Consider the following 26,913-nt stretch of genomic DNA (forward strand, 5'->3'; position numbering starts at 1 on the left):
CTATAAATCGGCTATCACAGCCTACACAAACAATTTGCAACAGTTACAGATATTTAAAGTAACAAACTGAGAAACAAGTGCAATATCAGAATAAATGCAGAATAAAACAGTAGCAATGTATCAGCAAACAGGCGAAAATACAGTAGCAAGATAAATAGAAGTGGAAAGCCACAAAAAATACTTATATCAGGTAAAGTCACTTTTTCAGCTCTCTGAAGCTTGGATTACTCTGCTGGCCACCACGAGGATCTTGTGCTGAGTAGGTACAAGCCAAAAAACGCGCGTTTAGCGTTTTTTATATCAGGGGGCTGAAAGAAGCTAGGAACTGGCCCAAAACGACCAATAAACTACAAGTTGCTGGCTGAAACCTCACAAAACTGGACCAACAGGCAGCTCAATGCTTCCCACTCCCACTGGTAAGCAAAGGAACTTCCTCCTTTCCAAATTAGGTAAAGAATCAGTAACAGGAACTGCAAACAAAGTCCAGGGATCAGCAAGCTCTGAAACTGGACTAATCTAGCTTAGCAAGGCGGGAAAACAAGAGATATTTTTTTGTTTTTTTTTTTTTTCAAGAGACAAGCAGAACAGATACAGTAAACACTTATAAATGCTATAAATCGGCTATCACAGCCTACACAAACAATTTGCAACAGTTACAGATATTTAAAGTAACAAACTGAGAAACAAGTGCAATATCAGAATAAATGCAGAATAAAACAGTAGCAATGTATCAGCAAACAGGCGAAAATACAGTAGCAAGATAAATAGAAGTGGAAAGCCACAAAAAAAATACTTATATCAGGTAAAGTCGCTTTTTCAGCTCTCTGAAGCTTGGATTACTCTGCTGGCCACCACGAGGATCTTGTGCTGAGTAGGTACAAGCCAAAAAACGCGCGTTTAGCGTTTTTTATATCAGGGGGCTGAAAGAAGCTATGAACTGGCCCAAAACGACCAATAAACTACAAGTTGCTGGCTGAAACCTCACAAAACTGGACCAACAGGCAGCTCAATGCTTCCCACTCCCACTGGTAAGCAAAGGAACTTCCTCCTTTCCAAATTAGGTAAAGAATCAGTAACAGGAACTGCAAACAAAGTCCAGGGATCAGCAAGCTCTGAAACTGGACTAATCTAGCTTAGCAAGGCGGGAAAACAAGAGATATTTTTTTGGTTTTTTTTTTTTTTCAAGAGACAAGCAGAACAGATACAGTAAACACTTATAAATGCTATAAATCGGCTATCACAGCCTACACAAACAATTTGCAACAGTTACAGATATTTAAAGTAACAAACTGAGAAACAAGTGCAATATCAGAATAAATGCAGAATAAAACAGTAGCAATGTATCAGCAAACAGGCGAAAATACAGTAGCAAGATAAATAGAAGTGGAAAGCCACAAAAAAATACTTATATCAGGTAAAGTCGCTTTTTCAGCTCTCTGAAGCTTGGATTACTCTGCTGGCCACCACGAGGATCTTGTGCTGAGTAGGTACAAGCCAAAAAACGCGCGTTTAGCATTTTTTATATCAGGGGGCTGATAAGTCCAGTCTTTTATTACTATGATAACCATATTCCAGCATATCAATATTTATATCCTTCAGTATCTTAATTCCTTCCAAAACATTGTTTTCGTGTATTTTTTCCCACAATTTCTTCATCCTTTTACACTAACAAAAAAAAAAAAAAAAAAAAAAAAACATGTTTTGCTGTTTCAAATTCACCACAATAATTGCATGTTTTTTTTTCTATTATTTATAAGTCCTATTCGATTTTGCTGACAATTTTTTATTGATAATCTCCATGGAAAGTCTTTACATTCTACATATTTTTTACACCATTCTAGTCTTCTTTTTATTGCTTTTATTTCTTTCTCCTTCCAACCTTTTCTGTTGATAAACACATTCATATGTGTTCATTATGTTTAAACACCATACTTTCCTATAATCTTCTGTGCCACTTATCTGTCCTTTCCTTTACAATATTATTCCTGATACTCTTTTATTTCCTCATTCACACATCCTTCTTGTCCTTTAAATTAACTAATCATTTACCATATTCTTTTGTAGTTTTCTTTCATTATTATACTTAAATGTAACTTTTTTCCTCCTTCTCTAAGAATTTCTGAAAACTTTGATCACTTCAAAACCCAGCTCCATTCTTACCTCTCCAATAACAGGAAATGCATTTGTACTCTACCTACCTAATCCTGCCTAATACATGCATGCATCCATACAAATAAAGTATTGTTCCACCTTACTCAATAGATCTATCTTACTTACTGCTTTCTTACAAATGTGACTTTAATAGCATTCTCAGATGATTTAAAACCTCAGTACTATGGTGATTCTGTACTACTGTTCTCTAATGTATAAACATGTAAATATGCATTGTATAATATAATATGCTGCTATTTTACTTTATGTTTAACTTTATAACATGTACTACTTGCTTAACTATTACTATGTCTACTATGTTTTATGGAGCTTTTCTCCCCGGGCCTCCACTGAAAATGGGCTGCTTCAGCCCAGTGGACCTCCCCGGTCATCAAACTGGAAATAAGTAAATAAATAAATAAATAAAAATTAATGACCCATTTTCCTCTTTTTTCCATGTCAACAATTTATATAAATTTAATGAATAAATAAACTACTGGTTTTACCAAACTCAGCCCTCCTTTTTCTATAACATATAACACATTTCTTTTAACTGCATTTAATCTGGATTCCCATATAGAAGAAAACAAAGTAAACATTAATTGTTTTTCATATTTCATAGGGATCGTAAACACGTTTGCTAAATATGCAATTTTCCTAATAATACAGAATTTATTAAAATACTTTCTTTTTGTATGACAATGTTTATGTCCTCCAAAATAAACACATTTTATTTTTAATTATGCCTTCCCATTGCTGCAATTAACTGCTTCCTTTGCTAGCTTTATACCTAATATTTTTATTTTCTCCGTGTTAAATTGAATACTTTCTATTTTACCTTGTATTCCTAAACCTTAACTTTTGTCCCTATTTATACTCATACATATAGCTCTCAAATATGTATTAAGTTTCCTAATTTATTTATTATTTATTTTACATTTGTTGACAGGGTTTGTCCAGCTGAACTGATAGCCCTTTTTCAGTGGAGGTCTGGGGAGAAAAGCTCCACATAATTACAATAAAATTGTAACTGAAAAATAGTATTGTATACAAACATTAACATTTTCAAGTTGGTACAGTAAATGCATACAAATTATATACAGAGCTTAATTTGTCATATAACTTAAGATAGCTACAATGACAGTATACAGGGTTAATAAGTACTAGTTAAAGTTGGTGAGGCTTTGACAGGTAGCATACAAGTAGAAATATTTTAAGATTAAGTAGCAAGTGATTACCTAGATAAGATGACTAGGGGAGCTATAACATGATAGAAAAATGCCAGTGAGGACAGAGAGCAAGGCACATTAGCTAATGCCATCCATTCTTTGTTCTTTTTTTCATTAAAACAATATCATCCATGTAAGAGAACATAATTGGTACTTTAATCCCTTCTATAGTCCTATATTCTGACACTTTTAATGATATATTTATTTTACTAACAACTGCATTCATAACTAATGCAAATAAAATTCTACATGCTGGCCATCCTTATCTTATAAAACATTTTATATCCTTTTCTTGACTTAATCAGCCATTTACTATAGCTTTTACTCTATTTTTCATATGCTGTAAGAAATATTTTAGTATCTTCTAACTTATATTCTTTCATTATGTCCCATGCAATTTCATGTTTTATCCTTTAAAATGCTTTATTCAAATCACCTACCATGATTTTCACTTCTGTTTTCCTATTTATCATATCATATCATCTACAAATTCTCTTGTTATCATTAATAACTTTTGACTTCATTTTCCCTTTTCATAAATTTTGCTTCTTCTAATATTTTATTTAATTTATTTTCAAGAGTTTTCTTCTATTTTCATAAAAATCTTATAATCAAAATTATTCAATACTATGTACCTCTATTTTTTATGTCCTCTTTTCCCTTATTTTCCATATAAATTATATAGCTCCAACACATATTTCTTGTCCAAAACCTTCTTGTAGCCAATCATCTAATGCTTCCATGAAGTAATTTTTTGCCAGTCTAACATATCTTTATACATATGATAGTCTCTCCCATCCATTCCTGTTTCCAATTCAAGCGTTAATATTTTTAACACATTATTTACTTCCTCCGTCATTATTTCTTTTTCTAACTCTTAATTATCTTGTTTTGTTAATTTTTTTACCTTTCCACTTTTGTTTTCTATTTATCTTTAAATGTTTTTTCTAGATATTATTTTATTACATTAATTATTGTTGACTTTTTACACTTTCTCTTCTCTCATTTTTATTTATCTTATATTCTTTTGTTTTATTTTACTATTTGACTCAAATAAGGAGCCACCTCTCCCTTTTTCCCTTGCAAAAATACCTTTGCTTAAACAACTTTCTTTTAATCCTCTCTTGGTTCATCTCATTTCTTTCTTTCTCTGTCTTTCTTATTTCTTACTAAATTTCTAAAAGCATAGTTACTTTCTTCTTTGTATTTCTTTTTCACCTCTTTTCTTTTTATATGTTGCCATTCCAAGAAAGACTTTTTTAATATTTATCCTTGAAACTTATCCACCAAGATGTCCAATTTTTATAAAAGTCTCTCATACCTACATGATCTTTCTATAATTATCTAATCATTTCTATAACCTCTTTTCTAAATATTTTTCATTTAATCATTTAAAATCTTTACCTATTTTTATATATCCATTTCTTTCTCTGTATCTGAATTGCCAAATCATCTAAAATCCTGTAAATTTTATTCCATTTGGTATAATTTTAAAACTTTCAGAAATAATAAAGTAATCTGTTCTTAAAGTATTTCTGCTGTATGCCCATTGTTTATTGCCCCATATATATAACTTCCCACTGTCAATCATTTCTAACATTATTTTAACATCACTACCCTCCTTTTCATTTTTGTAGGTCACAATTAAAATCACTCACTAATATCACATCTATGTTCACACTTACATAATCTTGGAGTTTTTTTAAACATCCCCTCTCTTTCTTTCTTCATCATATATGCATAACCTGCTATAATTCTATAAACCTGATTTTTTCCATCCCACAGTTGTTACCCTGCCCTTTATTAACAATTTAAAATCCAAAATTCTTATTGAACTTTATATAATATTCCAGTACCTAAACATGTTTTTTCCTATATTCTAGATAATCTCACCTCCCCATAATTGTTCTACTTGTAACCTCACCTCTTCTTTTAAAATGCTTGTATCTTCTAATATAATAATGTCCATATCAAGTGCTACACACCATTCTAATATCTCTAATTTTGTTTTTACATTCTTTATACTCTTCACATTTATTGCTAAGTTTCTCAGGTCCTCTTTTAGCGATTCTTACTTATTTTATCCCTTTTATTACCCTTTACCTTTTTTCTATTTTGTCATACCCAAGCCCTTAAATTTCCTCTTTTACCCTTTTCAAAATAGAATGTTTCCTATACTTCACCACTCTCCAACTAATCTCTTCATCATCAGTTGTTCCTACCAATCCTTCCTGCCCTTTTTTCTATCCTTTTATCTTTTACATTTCCTCCTTTTTCTGTCTCAATATTATTTATCGCTATCTGCTACTCTTGTTCTTTTCCTTGGTCTTTTTCTATTTCTTCCTCTTGCTCTATCTATTGCTCAGTCTCTTGTTTGCTATCTACTTTCTCCTTATATTCTGTACATTCCTTACAATCCATCTAAAAATGTTTTTTTCACATTTAAAACATTGCAATTTACATCTTTTTTGTATCACGCCCTACTTTGCCACAAATATAACATTTCCTTTTTGTTACAATTGTTAGTTAAATGACTACTTTTTCCACAAAAATTTTTTTTGTTGCCCCAATATTTCACAGATTTTCCCATAGTTTTACACATTAATGGTTTATCATTACATTCTTATACCATACTCTTTTTCTATATCATCATTTTTTTCCACAAAAATATTTTTCTTGGAAACATTTTATTTCTTCATTTATACACTCTTTTTCTTTTTTATTCTTTTTTTATCATACCCTAAAATTTATTATACTTATGTTTATACAGTTTTACTGCTGATGACGCATCTTTTTCATTTATCCACTTTAGTACTCCTTACAAATTTAATGAAGAAGTGTATACCACTGGGTTAACTAACCCTAAAACCTTCTTCTTTATTTACATAGATAATTCCTCTTTTTACTGGCTTTAATCTAGAAGCCCATATAAATGAACAAAAATGTCTGCAATAATTCCCTTTTAATTACTGTTGGCAACATAAATACACTTGCCAAGTATGCTATTTTTCCCATCAGTACTGAATTTATCAAATAATATTTTTTTCTGAATGATAAGGTATAATAAAAACTTTTTTAGTTTATTTTATGTAGCCGTGTTTGTTGTCATACAGTTTTTACTCTGGTTTTACCTTAACCATTATACCAAGCACCAGTCTTTACTTGCATGCATTCTTTTTCATTAATGTCCTTTCTTTTCTTTTTCTTTGTACTTGCCCCTTTAAATTTTCTTTCTCTCCCTTTTTACCTCTGTTCGAAATTTGACATGAATCTTCTTTTTTCCCTGTTAAATGCTTTTATCACATAAAGATTACATGGGTTACAGTCTTTCTTTTTTCATATTTTCCAAGAAAATTTTCCATTGAAAAAACACTCTCAAATATAATGTCACAACTACCTTGTTAAAAATCAATTGTTCTGTATGACAATAAAACAGATAATGTAATTTCTATCCACACTCATAGACAGCGGATATGAAACACATTCATAATGTAACAAGATAGATTTACTAAGGTAATAGTGCTCTAAAAATCTGCTCTACTCATTTTTGATATTATTGGGAGTTTTTTAATCCTTTAAATAGCATAGTATTTCATTTGCCCATCCTTTTTCACATGAGGATTGTTTCTTTATTGCAGTTTTATGACAAACTGCCCATTTTTATTCTTGAACAAGGTAAAGCCACTAGCCACATGCCTCTTATCAGGAGTAACTGGAAGCACCATTTGGTAAATAACACGCTGAGACTCACATAGTAAAAAACAAAGAGTATGAAAATCAAACCAATATCTAACAAAAGATGCTCAACATCAGTTCATTGCCAAGCTGCCAGAACAGCTTTGTTAAGCAAACTTGTTCAGAGGAAGCTTTTCCTTCTGAAATTAACAAGCATAATAAAATTAGTTTCCTTTGTATAGCTGAATGCTCAAATCAGCATAACATTGTGCTAACAAAGCCTGGGCAATGAAGTGGAGGCATAATATCAAACAGGACTAGTCTTTTGTTTTATGGGTTTATGGCACCGCAGGAACCAGGCAGTTGCTCCTTTCCCCACTGTGGTGCAGTCTGAGAATTGGTATTTATAATTGACAGGGGGTATAGAGGGATACAGGGGAGCTCAGGTGTTTTTTTTTTTTGGTTTTGTTTTGTTTTTGGCATTAGGTTGGTTCAAGTTGGTATGGCTTGCCCATCAGCTCATTTGAGTACTTGACAATTTAATAAGAACCCAGTAAATATGTAGCCTAACATGTTACATATAGACTTTCTGAGGAAGTGTATTAACTGTGGTTCATGTACATAAAATCTGCTCAGAGTAACACTTTCAAGAACTACTTCTAAAAAGTGATTCACTGTTCATTCGTTTGTTCTTCTTTCAGCTTTTAGGGGTTGTCACAGAAGAACTCCGGTCCGCTAATGATTGGCAGTAGATTTTATGGTGCTGAGGTGCCAGCCTGATGCCCAACTTTCAACGAAGGCATGCCCATTCATGCATGTCTTTCGAACGTCACTCGACCACAGAGAGGACATGCAGACTCTACACAGAAGGAGCTCCAGCCAAGAATTGAACAGGAGAACCTCTTGCTGTCAGGTGACAATACTACCGCTGCACCAGATGGGAAATATTGCATGGTTCATGCTCATTCAGCATACTAAACATTTGGAAACAAAATATTAATTTAAATGGTTGTTTGAAAAGCAGGTGTTGAACTGACCAAGACATGGAAATCAATTAATGGAAAGGATAAAACTGCAATGGAGATTAATATCTGCTTCCAAATGTTTATGAGCTGTTACTGAAGACCACTGCAGCATGTGTCAATGGAGATTAATATCTGCTTCCAAATGTTTATGAGCTGTTACTGAAGACCACTGCAGCATTTGTTTGCTTTGTGAAGCTGAACATTATGGAAATAACAGCATAGTTACATGTACATACCTCAGTAAATCTTCAGTCACATTTACTGTAACTATTGGCATGCAAAGTCAATCATCTGTGGCCAGGCATTTAATAAATGATGCAACTGAGATTGCCAGTATAGCATGCTATTTGTGATCAGATATAATATGACTTTATCAGGCTGGAGAACATTCCGATGCAGAGCCAGAAAAAATAATGTTTCATTACAAAATGGCTGATTTTAAAAATATAGTAATGGTTTTCTGTTACTGATGTTATAGTACTATAGCCTTTTAAATCAACATAAGCTGTCAGTAGTGCAGAGACAAATTACTGCATTACAGCCAAAGAGCTGCAGTTAAAAACTATGAAGACAATTTCAAAATACCTCCATGTTAAAAGCTTGAATGCACAGCATGTGCTTATAAACATGGCGTTCAGTAATTTTGTAACACCTCATTGGAAACATACATTTCCTGAAATGTTATATTTAGACATGCTTTCACATGTAAATATAGATTACATGTTTTCTGAACTGCATTACAATGGTGGTAATTTACAAAACAGATGAGATACTTTCTCTGTTGAAATTACCAAGAGTGTTTTTAGGGTAGTAATAAGAAAGTATATGTTCTGTAGAGTAAATGCATGGATTAATGGACTGGATTGGTGAACACATGACTTAACATTGCAATGGACAATCATCCCACCTACATCTATTCCCAACCTTTCAACTTGTGTTTACTGTGATAGGATTTGTTTCTGCGTGACCCTAACATAGCTAAAAGCTATCAAAATTCTGCACGTTAAAATGTAAGCTACCCATGGGTAAGAGCTATATTTCTGGCAATTAAAAGGAATATATGTTATAATCAAAACAAAATAGAATTGGATTTTTAAACCAAAAGTAATTGTGGACCCTTTTTTAAAGACTATAAAAATTAAAAAAAAATGCACTCACAAACTAAAAACACTTCACTTACATAGCACTTGCATTTCTCATTTACTTTTCAAAAATTATGAGTATGTGTAGCATTTTGGAATACTCACTATCTGGTTTATAATTATGTGGTATCTGTAATATGTAAAGCTACAATTATGACATAAAGATGCTAAGATGTAAAACTGTTGAGAAATTACAACTGTGTGTCTATAAAACATAAAATATGAAATGTGAAAAAATGGACAGTATGGTATTTTGCTATATGATCTGAAAAATGTGCAACACTACCTTTTGTAAAGGCATACAATTTAACTGAGATGTATTACTGTATATTTCAGTCTTTGAAAAACACATTGTTGGAAAACACCTAAAGCTGCTAAATGTACTGCAATCAGTAAAGTGTCCCTTTTCCCATTTGGGTTCATTGCTGGTACTCTGCAGGCTAATAGAGTCTATGATAAATAAAGGTGCTGTACATTTAATTTAAAATGTGTTCAATAACTGACATGCTGAGTAATGAGTGTGTGTGTGTGTGTGTGTGTGTGTGTGTGTGTGTGTGTGTGTGTGTGTGTGTGTGTGTGTGTGTGTGTGTGTGTGAGTGTGTGAGTCATTGAAGGTGTTGATTTTAAGGGTGTTTTTAGAAAGAGACTGGACATTAATTTCAAGACTGAAAAAGGCAGTTTAGACAGCAGATAAAATATAGTAGCTGTATTCATTTTTTTTACATAAAGAAGCAGCTGGAGTGGAACACATGCGACATTAATGTATTGTTAACATTACAAGTGGACTTTCTCATATTTTCCGATTTCTTTATAAATATATATTTATATGCATATATTTTATGTTTTTTATATATATATAAACTTTACCTTCAGTTGGTCAACTAACATGAATGTCATAATTCTAAAGGTAAACCACTCTATGCTGAAAATGGAAACGTCAGCTTCCTAGTATGCATGCTCTGAGGTTGTTTCTTGATGCATGCAAATATTACATAAGCAACATCTCATCTCGTGGGGGTCTGTAACTCCCACACCCCACAAATTATATAAACTACCTCAGAGATTGCACAATCCCTTAGGAAGAGAATGTTCCCCTACCTGGGGATTGTCATTCTCTTACACTTGTTGCCTATGTGTATAGTTGGCCAAATGCAGTCGATTAAACAGATGTTGACCAAAGCAATAGAACCCATATATGTGTGTGTGTGTGTGTGTGTGTGTCTGTGTGTGTGTGTGTGTGTGTGTGTGTGTGTGTGTGTGTGTGTGTGTGTGTGTGTGTGTGTGTGTAGACAGACAGAGAGAGAGGTTCTATGTTAGAACATTGAATGTTCATAGCGTCAACATTCACAACATCGACACCAGAAGATCGAAAAGGCACAATATCAAAGTGCATTAACACCAAACTGCAAAAGGTAGCATGTACTGCATTCTCTACACTGCCTGGTAATTATTTATGCCAACTCCATGTTTACACTACAGTTGAGAATGGGCAAACCCCTAAATACAGCTCTTTCATGATCTTGCACACTCTCCCACTGGCACTGTATGGCTGTTTGTAGTTTGGTGGTACAAAACGTTAATATTGGGCCATTCTGACCTTTTGGGCTCAGTGTTCTGAAAGTCAGTGTTATGAACATTTGACATTCTAACATGGTGACCCATGTAGATATACATTTAACCACCAGGTGCATTTCTAAAAATTTCCAGATTTCCAGAAAAAAATATTTAAGGATATTTATTTAACAATAAATTTTTTAAATATTTATGAATATTTATTTAGTAATAGTGGGAGGCTGTTTTATTAATCTCTGTTTAGTAGAATGTCTTTTGAAAATTAGAACTAATTATCTAATTAATGGTTGTTATATAAGTCAGTTTTATGTAGAATAAGTGAAACCACAGAAGGCTGGATAGCCATGGTGTTAGTTGTTTGTTTAATAAAAAATCATTATAGACGTACTGATGCTGTTGTTTGAAAAGTTTGTGCTTTATGTGGCCCTGTTCAGTCAACTAGTGACATTTGTTTTAAATAGTTTACATAGAAACTGTCACCATGTGAACATATTTTGTCTCTGTTACTCATGATAACTCAATAGATAAAATTACATGTTTTTTGAACTAAATTAAAAGTGTAAAGCCAGATAATAGAGTTAACACATATGGTATAAATTGGGAGTTCATTTGAATGCAGCCCAGGCCTATTGCATAAAGCACATTTGTGGTTAAATTCAGACCACTAGGCTATACTGATGGGTTATTCACAAGCTGTGACAAGGAAGCATATGAACCTTAATGGGCTTAATCCAGCATACCTGTACAAAATGCCAGCAGCTCAAATACTTGACCTGTGCAATGTTTAGAAGAAAATAAAGTGCCAAGCCTCTATTGCTCTTAAAGCACATTTGTCTTCCTTGGAGAAGACTGACTATTACTGCATCACAGATGTTTTGATTCAGCAAACCTTAGCAGCAGAGACTATTTTAGTGACAGAGGATTGCAAGTCTCTGGCCACAGGAAGCCCAGAAAGATGTGAACAGTACAAACATGGAGAATTATGCCTGGGTTATATAGACACTGACTGCTTCTAATAAAAAGGAGGAGTCAGGCTATGTGGTATAGGAGGAATGAATGGAGCACTTACTCACCCAGACAAACAGGGTCTGGTTAGTAGCTCAGTTGCATGCAGCAAGATAGGCTCATGTACAAACAGTGTGTCTCCCATTTGTCAGCAGCCTGCCAATCATTAGTTCTTGGGGAGTGCTTTAGTGAGCAGTTGCCATGGGCAGTGATGCTTGATATCTCATGCATGCTCTGCCCCAGTTAGGGTTTTCTCCCTTCCCTTACATATTCAAACGCCACAACTCCTGGTCACGGATATGATGCTAGTCTCCTGACTCTCACCCATCTAAGGGCAATGATATGATAGCGAGCGTTCGGCTATCTGAACTTTCAACAATCTTTTTTTTAACTTTTTTTATTAATTTTCATAAATCATGAAATTCTTACATCATGCAAATAATTATACATAAACATAACACTAAATATTAAACTATATACAAAAATGCTCATAACATTAGTCTACTTTGTTCAAAATCATTACATTTTATCTAATAACTTTTTTAATTTCATCCAGGATAACTTTCTGTGTGTTATTCTTGTCATTCTAGATGCAAGAGTTAAAAGTTCTCTATTACATACTGTTTTGGCCAATAATGTAAATTCAGCAAAAGATACAATTATTTTGCTTTTCCAGTTTAAAGTGATGATTTTCCTTGCTATTGCCAAAAGAGACCAGAGAAGATGCACTTGTGACTTTGGTATACAATCTGGTATTGGAGCATTAAACAATAAAAGTGTATCTGTTATTATGCACTTATCTGTCCACAATGCCTTTATAAAGTCTCTAAATTTCTGCCAAAAAGGGACAATCACTCTGCATTCAAGGAACATATGTATCCAATCAGCACAGAGACTCTCATCACATCTCCAACAATTATGACTGGTTTTATTTGATATTATAGCAATTTTCTGTGGAGTAAAAAAACTCCTGTGTATAAATTTCCATGTAAATATTTTCTAATATGAAGATGATGTTGTATGATTTATTGACCTGAGTGTCAATAATTTATCATTTTCAGAAAAATTGAATTTGTTCATACTTTCTATATAACTCCATAAAAAGTCTTCAGGTTGTTTTGTCAGCTCTTAATGTCTTGTAAATCTTAGATAAAGAGAACCCCATGTTAAATTGTGATGAATTTAATTCACATAAAAGAAAGATTGTTTTAGGCTGTAATAAAATATTAGTCACTTGGCTCATTTTAAATTCCTTTATTAGATGTTCCCTGAAGATTTGAATATTTAACCAATTATCTTGATTTATGTTATACCTTGCTAAAAGACTTGTAGTGTCATGGATAATATTTGTACTTAGGAACTGGTGCCAGTAATTTAGTCCATTGCCTTTCATTTCCATAATTTTATCCATATTAAAAGAATCTAAACAATTCTTCGTGAATGCTATTGGGAACATTAATATTGAGAAATGTCTTGTTATGCAATTTCTGTTTATATTTTTCCTAAAATTGTTTAGTATGTAACTAACACAATGTGGTAGCTTCTCATGTTTACTTTCTTTATATACTGAGTCTTTCACTGCTAAAAAAAAAATATTATTTTCAGTAAAAATGTCATTGTTTATTGCTTCATCAGCATTAGATAATAAAATATTCATGTGTAGATTTTTCCATTTTGAAGTATATTTGTTACTTAACCACTTGCTTATTATATGAATTATAACTGATTCAGCATAGAGTTCTAAGTTTGGGAATGCGGTTACACCTTTTTCCCAATCTCTATTGTGCCAATCATACTTTATTCTCGGTTTTTGTGGGAACCATCAAAACTTAATTAGAATTGAATTGATCTGTTTTATTATTTTTTTGGAGGTCTAATAATTATGGTTTGAATAAGAAACAAAAATTTTGGGAGAATGCACATTTTTATTAATGTTAACTTTTCTTCAAAAGTAAAGAACATTTTATTCCATTTGTTTATATATTCTTTGATCATACCTAACAAATTTCTATAATTAACTTGTATGATTTCTTGCCAACTAGGTTTTATATACACACCTAGATATTTAAGAGAGTCATTTCCCCCAACTAAAATTCCTGTGTTTTCTCCATTCAGAACTTACTTTTTTATTTACTAATAATGTTTCAGATTTATTGTTGTCAAATTTTAAACCTGAAAATGTCTCAAAATTCCCTATAGCTTCTGTAATATGTCTTATTGAGGAATCTAGATTTCCTAAAGTTAATATTATATCGTCAGCAAATATTTGTATTTTAGAAGCATAGTTTGAATTAACAATAAAACTATTTATGCTGTTATTATTTCTTATGTAATTTGCAAACGGCTCTACTGACAATGCAAATAGCAAAGGTGACAGAGGACAACCTTGCTTAGTTCCTTTTAGTATTTGAATTTTGTTAGATAAAAAGGCCCCAATTTTAATATACGACAAAGAGTTTTTGTATAAGCTATTTATTAGTTCTATGAATTCTGTGGAGAAATTGAATGTTTCCAAGATTTTAAATAAGTATGACCAAGATAAAGAATAAAATGCCTTCTCTATATCTAAACTAATAATTGATAGTTCTTTTTTCTTTTTATTTGCAACATCTATTAAGGTTAGAAGTCTAACGACATTGTCTTGAACTTTTCTATTCAAAATAAAACCTGTTTGATCATCTGCTATTATTTTAGGGATGAATTGATTCAATCTTTTAGTAAGTATAGAGGTAAAAATTTTCTAATCTACATTTAGCAGAGATATAGGTCGATATGATGTTACTAATTTAGGGTCTTTATCTTGCTTTAGAATGGGAGATATTATAGCATACTTCCATGAAGGAAAGATACTTTTATTTTTCCTAAATTCTTCAAAAACTGCCTCTAGAATCTTTAAGGTATCCTCTGGAAACAACTTATATATTCCCCCTATAATCCCATCTAATCCTGGTGCCTTGTTGTTTTTAAGATTTTGAATGCATTCTTTAATTTCTTTTAATGTTATTGGCTTGAACAAATTGGCGTTTTGTTCCTTTGTTACTCTTTTGTTGATATTTTCATTCAAAAAATTACTTTTAAGCATATTGCTTACAGAGTCAATATTTGTATTATCTAACTTCTCATAATGCACTCTGAAGACCTCCAAAATGTATTTGTGTTCCATTACATGCCGTATTTTAACTCCTGTATTATCAGTAATTTCTTTTATATGACTAAGGCTAGCTATATTTTTTGCTTTGACTGCCAACCTATGCATGTTTTTGGGGTTCACTGAATAGGATTGTATTCTGAATTTTTCTAGATTTATTGCCACTTTATGATTTACAATATCTGGATACCTAGTACTTAATGTTTTTAGTTCAGAATTAGTTTTTATGTCCTTGGTACTTAAACGTTTTCTTATTCTGTCTATTTTTAATTGTATTTGTATTAATTCATTTTCCCATTGTTTTCTTTTGTTTAGATACAAATATTTGATCTTACCATATAAATAAGATTTTAGTGAGTCCCAAAGTATAACCTTTGAAGTTTCATTATTATTATTGATGTCCAGAAATGATTTTATTTCACTAAGAAGCCACTCTTCAAATCCATTAAGTGTAGTAATGTAGACAGGTAATCTTTGCCAAGTTATTAAGTCTTTAGGCATGATATTAAGCTTAAAGAATAAGGCATTATGATCTGATAATGGGCACGAGCTAATTAGAACTTCTTGGACCTTAGAAAATATGTTGTTAGTAACTAATACTTTATCAATTATTGTTTTTGTACCATACCTATATGAATAATGGGTATATTTTAATGAGTGTATTTCTTTTAAATCATATATATCCCTAAGACATAATACATTAATACAATTCTTTAACTTTTTAGCTGCGGGGGATATTCTAAATTTATCGTCTTTAGTAGTATCTTTTCCAGTAAGAAGGCAATTAAAATCTCCTGCATGTATTATTTCTCCTTTGGATTTAGAAGTTATTAACTCTAGATGTTTATTTGCTGTAGCTGCTCCAAAACTAGGTATCCAGTAAGAATTTACTAGAGTTACATATCTTTTGTTTATCTCCAGAACTACCAGGCATAGCATGCCATTCTTGTCTGAGTAAGTATCAATGACTTTAGGCATTGGTAGTGCTTTTCTCCATAGTATCATGGTGCCTCTTCTCTTGGTTTGGTAATGGGATTCTACAAGGACCATATACCCATTAAAAGACAATCTATCTAGATCCCTACTAACAATATGTGTTTCCTGTAAAAAAACTATATCTACTTTATTCAGTTTCAAATATTTAACTATACTCCCTCTTTTGATAGGATTATTAAGGGCATTGACATTTAAAGACATACATTTATAAGAGAACATTTAGAATGATACAGATATACCTACTGAATTTAGTTATGAGCAGGTAAATAAAAATAAATAAAACAATTGTAGCATATACAACTATATACAAAACTAAACATGGAAATCTAACTTCCTGGCTTGACGAAAACATCATCTTAGCCACCACCACTAACAATCCTACAACCAATCAACCTTTATACTGTTGCTTCTGCCCTCTTATAATTAGGTATACAGTTAAACTTATTCAATATTATGCAACATCGTGTTTAGTTATTAAAGTGCAAAAACATCTCAAGACATATGATGAAATACAAAGTATTTTACAAATTACAAATAAGAAATAGTCATGTAATAAATGTTCATGTTTGACAAACATCTCTATGCTAAAGTAATAGGATTATGTTCTTATAAACCAACATATGTAAGTTTAACTTCAAAACAATATAAAAGATCAAAAACTTTCATTAAAATGCAAAAAGATATTATCTTTCTAATATAGATTAAGCTATGACTAAAGAGTACACACCCAGTTTATGATTTGAAATAATGCTACATATTAAATAGATATTCATATATTTAAGGCATAGGAACATTCTCCATTCTTTCATTATCGTCCATCCCCTTCCCAACTATTCCTTCTATACATTTTGTTTATGGGCTATATATGTATGATCTAAGCAAAGTATGACCAATATTTTGTAGTCTATGCTGTTAAACTATTATGAGTATTTCAAGTTTATTAAATGCGATAAACATACTTTTTCAACCACCCTTCTCCATCTCGTTCATCTTCTTTTGTTCCATCAATAAACCATTTATACAACTTACTAACATTGATATTTCAGAAGTGTGTTCATTCCAAGTTCTCATTGTTATCAATATAACTACTATTTAGCAAGAGCACAAATCAACATTGCTTATGTTAGTCATTACTTATATGATGACATCTTAATATAATGTTCAGATAATACAAGTATTTGCTGCTTGTAAAGTAACTGGATATATGTTATCCCTTAAACAGCATTTTGTTTTGCTTATTCAACACTTACTATTATATTGTGTACTGCTTAAAATCAATTATTAGCACTATGTGAACTATGCAATCAACTTACTTTACCATTTCCTTCTATATTTTTGAAATGCCTGAATGCGAATTACCCATAAAAATAATAAGTAATTTCCTTTTATCCAAATAGCATTCCTAATATAGCAGTGCTCACATGAAAAGAGACATGTTTAAACTAGGATTCTTGGGAATAAGATATATACCGCATGTGTGGAAGAACGTTCGAGTTTGCTTCCCTGAAAGTAACTTATAGAGAAATATCAATGATGTTCTTTTTACGGTTTCTTTTTTAGTTAGAGACCTTTAAATGTTTATACATCAGATAGCAGTATTTACCTCAGCTTGTTAACATGTGACAACAATACACCTTTTTTTTTTAAACTATCTGTAACTTACAAATGAATACTCTAAATCAATGTTATCCAACCCTCTCTTTAGTCAGATGCATTTACCTTACATTAAATATCTAGTGAAGCTGTATTATAGCTAAAGCATCTGTATTATGTATAGAGAATTAATGATTTTTCTTCATGTGTAATTGACTCTTCGTTTGTAGGTTATTTTATTTCTCCACATAATTAACCAGTGTTCCCCTTATAGCTAAACATGTTCCTCACACTATCTATGAGTTTAGGAAACAAACAATTCAAAACAATATTAGGAAGCAATGAGTGGTAGTTGTGCTTTGAATACTGAATTAAACTGCAACTGCATCGGTTTCCTGCATATATATTGTTAAATCTTGTCCCCAGCATCAAGAGCAACTAATAAACATTAATTTTGTTAGAAAATCGTAGACTTACAGTCAAAAAACTACTTTAAAACATGTTTGGGATGTCTCAGCAGCAAAACTTCCTTGCTACATCCTTATCGTCTGTCACAGTTGTTTCTTATGTGTGACCGGGGCTCAGAAGACAATTATGTCATCACTAGAATTTCCTACAATGAGCGCCAGTCATTGTATTGCTCATGACTTAGTTCTCATGAAGCTTTGTATTCAAAAATGAACTGCATTCACGAGCTAAGTACAAGGTTTTTCAGTTATTTTTCTAGCTTTTCTGGCTTTCGTACACTCATGAGTTGTGAAAAGCATGTAAAAATAGAAAAAAACAGGTTAAACAAGGCAACACTGTGCGGTTATTAATTTTTCCTTTGAAATCACACTCCTCACATCTCTAGAAAGCACTCTCTCTCTCCCAAAAAAAATCCATCACAATTTATTTCATAAAAATAAAGAAAATAAAAGAAAACACACAATGTTCCCCATTTAATCAATCTGAAACCAATGAAAACTCTCTGACAGACTGTATGAGTGTCCACAGTCACCTTTCCAGCACTCAAAGCTACCGCAGCTCCATTTGAAGCATTAAGGTTGCAAAACAGAAACACATAAACTATATTTAAACAAAAGCCTAATACCATTCTAGCAGCACTCAGCACACCACTAATTTAAAATAAACATTAAATCACGATCTTATAAGATTATGACAAGATCTTATGTGCTTATAAACCATTCATTTTTATTTATACTATGATCTATATAGGGGATTAGAAACCCATATCAAAGGAAGGAGAAAACAGCAGAAAGTAATTACATATGTAATAATGAGTAGTTATCATAAAAGGAGGAAGAGGAGTTAGATATATACAGTTATAAGTATCTATTGTAAAATCTTACCTCATAGTTTGTAATATTAATCCTATTCCCAAGGGAAAATAACCGCTGGAAATTAGAAATGTGTGCTTTACTTCCTTTTAAGTTTTTTTTGTGGATTTATCATTTGCTGTTATTTTGCCATTAGTAGCTTGTCTCTTTAGGCTTGGTGTAGAAAGTTCCATATCTTCAATTTTGTCTAGTAAGTTATGTTTTTTGACAAATTCTGCTGCTTCTTCAATATTATTAAAGTTTTTCTGGCCATCTGGAAGTGTGACTTTTAATCTTGCAGGAAAGAGTATTTGAGCTTTTATTTCAGCTTTCTTAAGGTCTTTAATGAGAGGAACACATGCTTTTCTCTTTGCTATTGTCACAGATGTATAATCATTATCAAATCTAATAACGCTTCCATTTTCTTGAATGGGGCTCTTCGTCCAGGCAGTTTTTAACACCAGATCTTTATCCTGTGTTGACAAAAACTTAAATATGATGGATCTTGATGAAGTTGGACTTTTTGATGTAGAAGGGTTTGATAAAGACCTATGAGCCCTTTCAATTCCATACGAAAGTGACTCCGTACTTTAGGCAAGCAATTATTCAAGAAAAGAATCATATTATTTCCCTCTGTCTTTTCAGGAACTCCATAAATTCTAATGACTCTAAATCTTCCACTTTTTCGATTAATAAGTTGTTTTGCTTCAATAAGAAATTTATTTGAGTGTCGTTCTCTATCTGTCTTCCATCTATGTCATTTAGAGATTCTCCTATGTTGGTTATTTGGTCTGAGTGCTTTGAAATAATATCCTTTAAATGTTGAATTTGCTTTTTACTTTCTTTTTTCATATTTTCCATAATGTTTTCTAGATTGTCCATTTTATTAGAAAGGTCCTGTATACTTGTAATTATGGTCTGCAATTCTTTTTTCATAAAGCTGTCTTGAGCTGATGACTTTGAATGGCTCATATTTCAAGTATCTGCATACAGCTACTAATATTCTGACAGGAATTTTGTGAGGAAAATCACTGAAAATTGTTACTTTTTCTTCCTCTGGTAATCCACAGCAATGAAGAGAATATTTATAAGTAGTTTTTTTCCAATGTACTTCAAAAAAGTCCAAATAAATCCTGTCAGAAATAAAAACTTATAGACAGAGCAACAAAAAACTGCTGCACTCACTCTGACATATTGGCCACGCCCCCAACTTTCAACAATCTTGACCACACCTAGAATTTGTTAAACAAAACAATGTTCAGCAAAACACATGGTATCTATATCTATCCATCTATCAAAATCTCTCTCTCTCTCTCTCTATATATATATATATATATATATAGATATAGGGCTATACAATTAATAGCAGAACTCAGAGTGGCATACTAAAGGGTATGGAATGCAGTCATTCAGTTATGTGTGTCATGGGACAAGGGGTGTTTGATTAGCTATGACTGTCAAAACAGTGACATTGAGACAATTGGCAGTTGGTACAGAGGGTTAAGTCTTTACCTCACAAGTACAAGGTACAGGGTTTGAGTCTAACCTCTGGTCATCGACTTAGCTTATAATAATTTGCAGAGTGATAGCCTTCTGCTTACATACGAAATCCTTACCTATGTCTCTGATAGACAAAGGCAGCCATTAATTCATGCCTAACATACAATCCCTTCAAAATAACCCTTACAGAACAATAACTCATGAGATACATTTCAGTTGTATGTCTAGGCTGTGAAAGGCCCCAGTGGTGGTTAGACTAGTATACACCTATTAACCTATTTCTTTGGTGTGCTTCTTCAAAGATTTCCTGAAGTCTCTGTAGGAGGTAGTAACCCTGATCTCCTGTGATGTTTTTGTGACAGTGTCCTGGTCCTAATTTATGAAATGGTTGTTCAACTACAGCTAGAATGTAAACTGCTGTAACTAGGAGGATGTCATCTGCATTGCTGAGATGTAGGTAGAAATTGCATGGTGTAGGGATTGTTAAAATCTAGGAAAATAGTGAACATTCAGCAGTTTGTAAGGTAGGAAATTCAGATGAAAGTTTTCCTTTAACAACAAGCCTTTTACATTTCATTTTCTGTCTTTTGAAGGATGTATGTATATCTGCTTTGCAAGGACTATAACGCAGGGAGTATTGTAGTATGGGCAATAGAACATTATCCCCTAAAAAGCTCCCAGTAGTTTGACACCCATAAACTCTCTTTTATCATCATCCTTTCTCAAAAACTGTAGCCACATCATTTATCACTTAGATGTATCTTTATCATGTCCCCTCTATTTCTCATTGCCTCAGATGAGAATGTTCCTAGTTTCGGAAACATACACGATAATTACATCCATCGATCTTTTCTATTCATTGGTCACATTTTTACATTCTCTAAGGGAATAATCCCCTTATTTTAAAAGTGGCTGCATGGCTGCAGTTACAGCTTTATGAAAGTATTGGACAGTGGTCTTACCGCTGACATCTTACCGCCAGCAGTAAGATGGAAAAATTACAGGTAATCCATCTGAGGCACCAACGCAGGGCAGATAATATGGACAGTAGCTTCAATGTATTGAATTTCCAACTACCTTGGGTTCTAGTTGAAGCACTGGACAGAGGTTACCTCAGATCCCATGTTTTACCTCCCAGGAGAAGGTGCTATGTATTCTTTGCTGAACTCATTGGCCCCATTATCAGTAGTGTCACAAAAGGGCGAGGGTGTCAATACATGGTCAGATATTATCCTGATGGATGCCAAACCAAGTTCTTTCACTGGTTGGTGTTTGTCATCAGTTCTTTTGATTGAAATTCCTTTTGCAGTGTGTGATGAGGCTTTTACATGCATGTCTGAGTCATTTCTACCAATCTAACATACCAGGAAATTTGTCAGTAAGGAAAAGAGCTAAGGTTTAACCATGTAACATTGTGCTGCCTTGTACCTTGTAGTCATCCAGGGTACCTCAACTAATCTGACTCTTATATTTTTCATTAGGACAGCTTTATCAAGAACGTTGTACAATGACTAGCAGAAGGACATTGTTAATGGAAGAAGTACAGTTTATGATGTAGAGATCATTATTCGCCATTACATCTGACAGCTTGTCATAGTCTGTTCCCTTGAAAGCCTTTTAAGACATCAGGATGTGGCCAAGTAACAAATATGGGTCACTGATGACAAGCAGTGCTGGAAGAATATCATATGTAATAATACTATTTAAATGGAAGCAGCCTGGCTGGAAAGTAATAATTCATTGTAGATATCAATGTCACAAGGAGCTGTATGTTGTATCCCATTTAGTACTGAAATCTACACAATATTGTACTAAGACTTCCTTGGCCATGACTAAAAAGGGTCTTGGGACTACTCAGTTAAATAATTAAATGAAGAAATAACATTCTCTTCACTAGAGAATCTAGTCTAAGTTCCATTCTAGGTTCTATACTGGGATGGTGATATGCAGCTGGCAGCAACATTTTTGTCTTTATAGACCCACAAAGGCATATTAATGAGGATGTTTCCTCTACCAGAGCCAAAGAAGCTGTTTACATTTTGAGAAACAAGCAAGCCATTGCCTAGAAATGATGGCTACATCTTGTGCACCTTCACCAGTTCTTTCCTGCCTGAACATGGCAGGCAGTTAATTGTCTGTTTATAATGCCCAGAGCCAGACTGCAGTTTTCAACTAGAACGGGCAGAGTATGAAAGTCACTGAGACCCTGAAGTTGATCTTGTTGAACAGTTCTGGTGCTTATATTTCAAAGCCTGAAACCAGAAGTTGGTGGCCATACTAACTTCATGGGGAGAGCAATAGAGAATCTGTTGGAATGCTGAAGTGTGCAGGTTTGCAATATATATCTCATGGCATTAGCAATGGTGCAGTGAGTCCCTGTGCCTGAATACACAGCCTCTTCACATTGCTGCCTTTCTTTTTGTATATCTGGCTTTTTCCTTGGCAGAGATGAGAAGAGATGTGAGTATACATGAGTCTTTTTGTGGAAAGTAGTTTTCTGATAGGCCTGTTAAGAAGAGCTTATGTATAGCTGGTATGGCAGCAGAAAGGTGAAAAGATAGTGTTGTAGTAAGACTGAATTCAAGTATTTGTAGTGGCTTAATGAGGAAAGTCTGACCAGTTCCTAAGAAAACTGTAGTTACAGTACAGGGAAGGGCTGAGATATATGAAACATGAGGCAGTAGAAAGTTAAAGTACAGCAGATAATAATATAACAAAGTGTAATGCCAATGTAAATGTGGAGCTTTCTGGACTAGAATGACAATAGTGATAGAGAGGCATGAAGTGGAAAATACAGACGAAAATACAAAAGGAGACAGAAAACAAGGTTTACAAGAAGTGACCAAGTAGTTGGATGTTAGTTAAAGGGAGAGGGTCAGTGATAAGGAATCACTGGAGTAAGAGCTGGACTAGATAAATATGTCACGGCACTATCCACTATTCCCACTAGCTGTATAAGAACAAGGCCATAAACAATCAAAGAAATAAGTTAAAGTGCTACAGAGAAAATGCAAATGTTCCATGTGAAACTACAACCATAATAACTACTGCCACAAATAATAATAAAACATCCAGTTCCAAGGGACTAGACAACAGCCTGCTGGTATCCAACACGGAATTAGGGAAACCTATTAAAGCTCACATCAGTCTTGTTAAACAAAATGCTAGCATTTGGACACATCCCTTACATAGGGACACAGACTGAGGTGGTACCAGTTCATAAAGTGGATGAGGATCATATCAAACACAAAAATTTTAGATTCATCAGGCTAACTAGTACTTTCTTCAGTGTTAATGATTATGTCAGGTTTCAGATATCCCCACATTTAAGTCTGACCTCATTGAATGATGTACAGTGATTCCTTACTAGAAAAATCATGGGGGTTAGAAAACTTGAACTATTTAGAAAGACTTTAAGAACTCTCATTATATAATGTTTCTTCCAACTAAGGAACTAGTGTATGAGGCAATGTTGGATGTGGCTCTGTCTGAAAGTCTGGGTATGGGATATAACACTAAAGCAGCTAAAACTAGACAAGGAAGCATAATACTAATACTAAATATCAATAACAGAAAAAATAACAGACATTAAACAATGTCTTCCAAAATTATGAAATAAGCTTTTCTTTGCAATCTGCAGTCAGTCATCAACTTCTTTCAAAATGAATCTTGATGTGTTCATAAAAAGTAGAAAACTCAGGTTTACAGCTGTCAAGCTTTTTGAAGTCCAGTAGGAGTAGGTTGTAAGCTAGACCATTGAACTATGGGCTGGTATTTTGTTTTTCATGACGTATGTGCACACCAAGAGGTCAAAGTTATCTTCCAGACTGTTGATTATTTGGTATCCTCCTTTGTACATATGAAACATCATGAAATATTTAAATAAAATTCACCCTCCGTTACAGTAAATAATGCTTACAGTGTGGTTTTGCCATGATATTAAATAAAAAGAAAGACACTCTAGCTTTGCTTAAAAGTCTTAATTTTGCAAATATAACTTAATACTGTTAACATTGGCATAATCTGCTTAGCTGGGCTTGGGCTATCGGCTACTAATGTCAGAATCCTAATGCTTTCCCAATCTGCATTTTGCTATGTGCCACAGTTCTAATACGGTAATCTCTCACAAGATTTCTCCTAAAAATATGTGACTTTGTATTATTGTTTTATTAAATATACTATGTCTGGGGCATGGAACCTTATACAACATTATGTAAATCCTTTTCAAATCATTAGCACTGCCTGCAATCCTCCACATTCTGCAATCCACCACATTCCACAATCACTTTCTCTGTCCTATATCCATGCTGTGCAAGCCAGGGCTATATGAATAATGGTGCCAGGTAAATTCAACCCAAAAGGATCTTGTGTTAATAATTTACCTGGGTGAACTTGTGTGTAGACTGTGCCTAACCAGTAATATCTGGCCATTCCCTCCTTTGTGTGCAGACTAAGAAGTAGTAATATCTGACCATCCTGATCAATGGGGAAATGACCAACCAAGGAAAGGGAGCTGATCACATAAACAGAAAATTAGTAAATAGTAAGGAGTCAAATACATTATAAGGCTCAGATCTATTTTGATGCTTAACCGAGTTCTATAACTAGCAATAGTTTATAGCTGATGTGAAGCAACTAGGTGACTAGGGGTTAAGCATACCTATAGAAAATAGAGAATACAGGAGAAGAAGATAATTTCAGTATTAGTAAGCCAAACAAGGACACACTAGTGGCATGATAGCACTACTAAATCTTGTAGCTCCTAATCACATAGATTGAGCTATGTCCAAGTTGCAAAGTATAGATTAGCCTGCATCTATGATGTGCAACTCAGGATAAAGTAACCCAAGTAGGGGGACTGAATTAAGAGTGACCTCATGTGTAGTCAACAAAGGATTAGTAATTACTGACCTTTGCAATCGGCAGTTAAACTGGCAGACTCAGGAGATGAACATTAATGATGGTAAATAGAATATGCCATAAGGCTCAGATCTATGATGGTATTTGTCCAGGTTCTAAGACTAGTGGTGGCTTGTTGTGAATATGAACTGTCCACAAAACTCCAAATTAAACATGAACATTGAATAAAAATAAAGAAAGAACAGAGAGTAAAGATAAATATTGCACTAAAAACACAAGTGTTATATAATCTACTAAAAACACAAGTACTAAAAAAAAAAAAAAACAGCTCCAGCATAATCAGGAGTCAAAATATTGTAAAGTCAAATATTAAGAAGAAAACAGTCCCCGACAGCAGGAGTTACCTGTTGCCTAGCTTAGTAAAATTTGTGGTAGCTGGGCTTTATAAGGTTTAGAGTGCAGTTAATGTATGTTGTGGTATTTAAATCTGGGAAGTTGCTGGGTTCTTGGTGTTATCTGCCACTCTAGTTCCTTTTTCTTGGGTTTGTCATTCATGTTTCCTTGGAATGGTTCATTGATGACCTTGTGTTATGTCCAGGTCTTTCTTTGCTGTGTTTGGCCATAAGGTTCAATGTTATTCCTTGGCATATATCTGTATAGTGGCTGGCTATCCTGGTCTTCAATTTGTTAGCAGATTTGCTGATGTAGAAGGTGTTGCATTATTGACATTAGGCCCTGTAAACCACTTCGTCTGAGCTGCAGTTATCATACCAGGGACTTTTGTATGTTCTCTTGTTATTCAGGAAGTAGGAGGTGTATTTTCTGTACATATATTCACAGTAATTGCAGCTAGGAGGACTGCATGGGTAGGTACCTGGGTTGTGGTTCAGATCAGCTGGTGTTGAGCAGCTAGTGTTCTCAATGAAGTTGCAGATGTTTTTGTTTCTATGGATGGTAAAGTCTGGTCTGGGTGGAAGTATTTTCTTGAGGGCATTGTTTTCGCTTATGATGTACCAGTTATCAATTGGATTTAAGTTCATGATAATCAGTTGAAAAGGTTATGGTCATGCTGATGTTCCATTTGTCATTTTCTTTTTGTTCCTGGATTCTGCAGAGGTGTTGCCTTTCCTGGTTTTGATGATAGGGGCGAAGATCTGTAGGATTAGTCTTTTGTTGTAAACCCTGACTAAAAAGTCTTTTTCTAGTTCAATGATAGTCTTGGTGAAAGTGGAAAGTTCTTTTGATACTCTGGCAATTCTGAGACCTTTGGGATTTAGTGACATTTCACTTTGTTCTGAATGGGTGTATGCTGGTCCCATAGAGAAGCAGGTGCACGCTGGTAGGTTTGCAGTATAAATCATTGGTGAGTTGTCCTCCTCTCTCTGGTTTTGTGATAGTGAAGTCCAAAAAGTTAACTGAAGTTTGACTACAGAAGGGTGTGAATTTTAGAATGCTGGTGGATTTACCTATAAAGTCATAGAATTCCTCCAGTTTTCAGAGGTCACTCTTCCATGTGATAAAAATGCCTTCAATTAATCTGTAGTAGCAGATCATGAAACTGTAATAAGGAGATGTGTATATGATCTCTTTCTCCTATTTATCTTTGCTGTATTGGCCAGACTTGGGGCCATGGCAGCACCCATCTCTTTTCCTCTAGTCTGCCAGTACTAGTGGCTTTCAAAGTGAAAGAAATTGTTA

The sequence above is a fragment of the Protopterus annectens genome, chromosome 2.part0, assembly GCF_019279795.1.
Source record: "Protopterus annectens isolate FY-2018-M chromosome 2.part0, PAN1.0, whole genome shotgun sequence".
NCBI lineage: Eukaryota > Metazoa > Chordata > Ceratodontiformes > Protopteridae > Protopterus > Protopterus annectens.